This window comes from Mandrillus leucophaeus, unplaced genomic scaffold (genome assembly GCF_000951045.1).
Source record: "Mandrillus leucophaeus isolate KB7577 unplaced genomic scaffold, Mleu.le_1.0 Scaffold182, whole genome shotgun sequence".
NCBI classification, from domain to species: domain Eukaryota; kingdom Metazoa; phylum Chordata; class Mammalia; order Primates; family Cercopithecidae; genus Mandrillus; species Mandrillus leucophaeus.
In genome coordinates, this window is record NW_012101832.1 from 1,631,126 (window position 1) to 1,633,407 (window position 2,282).

Sequence of the window (2,282 nt, forward strand, 5' to 3'; positions counted from 1 at the left end):
TCACTACTCTGCCTCCCAGGTTCAAGTAATTCTCCTGCCTCAGCCTCCCAAGAAGCTGGGATTACAGGCACCCGCCACCATGCCCAACTAATTTTTATATTTTCAGTAGAGATGGGGGTTTTGCCATGTTGGCCAGGCTGGTCTTGAACCTTAGGTGATCCACTCACCTCAGCCTCCCAAAGTGCTGGCTAAATCAAGTCTTGATGTTTAGAATCCACCAGGGTGAGGTTGGTGGGGAAAGGAGAAGCCTATTGCCCTGGCCCCAGTGACCCCAAGCCAGCTCCATCTCTGGCACCCTGGGTGGGGCTTCGCCCCCTGGATCAGCTTGGGACGGCAGCGCTCCCAGCAGGACTATGTCGATGTCATTACTGCTGGTCAGTCATGGCCGTCAGGACAGGCAGCATTGAAGCCAGGATAAGGCAGCTACGCAGGGCTGCCATGAAGCCCAGGAGAGAAGAGGATGTGTGTGAAGTGCTCAACATGATAGATTCTGGGGGTGACAGGCAGGCTGGCCCAAGGCCCCGGGAGGGAGAACTGGTCCCACATGGTGGATTCTGGGGGTGACAGGCAGGCTGGCCCAAGGCCCTGGGAGGGAGAACTGGTCCCACAACCTTGTGAAACAAGGGAGGACTTTATTGCTGTGCTTGCCTGATTACCCTGGGAAGGAGGGACCAAGGGACCAGCCAGAGGCCAGTGGGAGAGGAACCATCAGGGTTTCCCCAGAAGTTATCCCAGTGGGTCCACCTGTGACCCTTGTACTCTGAGGTCACCTGAGCGTCAGAGGTGAGGCACCGGCCCCTACTTGTGCCAAGTGTTGCACAGAGAAGGAGAGGAGGTTCTTGGCCCAAGGATTCCAGACCAGTGACCAGCCTTGTGGCCATGCGATCTGAGCACCGGGCTGCCTGCTGCCCTGCTCAGGGGAGCCCCACCCTGGCCTCTGAGGAAGGGAACGCAAGACCAGACATACAAGGGAGAAGCTAAAGCAGAACTCAAGGGATGGAAGGCTACTAATAGTTGTGTTTTCAAAGAACATTTAATCAGAGGAACTTTCAAAATGTTTCATACATTGAATAGATCCGATCACCAAGCAGTGCATAGAATAGGATCCTAACTTTGTAAAATATCTGTATGTCATATATAAAGACGAATGTGTATGTGCCAAGAAAAAAGACTGGAGAAGGAATTATGAACAGTTGTTATCTCTGTGATTGATTTTGGGTGGTTGTATTCTGGTTTTTGTTATTTTCAAAATTTTCCCCAGCACACAGATAACATTTTCTTATGTGAGAAAAAACATTTTTAAAAAAGCAGGGGATGGAGAGCGGCAACTGTTTACTGAAGACTTCTCAGTAAGGAAAGGAACCTGGGGTAGAAAGCTCCCCCTTCAGCTGCCCGTGAGGGCACAGGTGGGCCCCACACTCAGTACGGGGCCAGGTCAGGGCCACAACACCTGCCACTTCCTCAGCGGAGACCCTAGCGCAGGTCACTGTCGGCCCAGACTCCTTCCACAAGCAGGCGAGGGTGCAGGGCCACACCTCATCGAAGAGATGACCACGTTTAGGTTTTTTGAAGAAAAGCACAGCTCTCAGGTAAATACAGCAGCACCTCCAAGCACATTCTGGGAGGAGTGGGTTTTATGAGGAAGGCACACAAGGCAGGCCCAAATTTGCAAGTCCCTTTAAAATGAGCCTGCTCAGAAGTGCTGTTTATTCCACAGGTCTGCGCAGGCATGGCACTAAGGGTCCCGTGGCACATTTGGCCCTCATGGAGGCCTCAAAAGGGCAGGACTAGCACCCTCTTCTACAGAGTGTGAGGAAGGAGCAGGCGCAGCAGGTACATGATGTGGTCAAATTAAGAAGAGGCAGAGGCCAGGTGCAGTGGCTCATGCCTGTAATCCTCGCACTTTGGGAGACTGAGGCAGGAGGATTGCTTGAGCTCAGGAGTTCAAGACTGGCCTGGGCAAAGTTAAAGACTGGCCTGGGCAACATAGTGAGACCTGGTTTCTGCAAAAAATATAAAAATTAACTGGGTGTGGTGGCGTGTACCTGTCATCCCAGCAACTCGGACTGAGGTGGGAGGATTGCTTGAGCCCAGCAGATCGAGGCTGCAGTGAGCCATGATACTGCCACTGCACTCCAGCCTGGGTGACAAAGCAAGACCCTGTCTTAAAAAAAAAAAAAAAGGGCCGGGCGTGGTGGCTCAAGCCTGTAATCCCAGCACTTTGGGAGGCCGAGACGGGTGGATCACGAGGTCAGGAGATCGAGACCATCCTGGCTAACACG

The 2,282-nt window shown here is 52.7% G+C and overlaps 1 long non-coding RNA gene across 1 annotated transcript in view; it reads left to right on the top strand.

Annotated features, from left to right (window-relative positions):
* Positions 1-2,282, top strand: part of LOC105537962 — a 30,490-nt gene that overhangs the window by 15,017 nt on the left and 13,191 nt on the right. Inside the window, exon 2 of the long non-coding RNA XR_001005807.1 lies at positions 1,718-1,833. This is a non-coding gene — a long non-coding RNA (uncharacterized LOC105537962). The remainder of the gene's footprint in view (positions 1-1,717; positions 1,834-2,282) is intronic.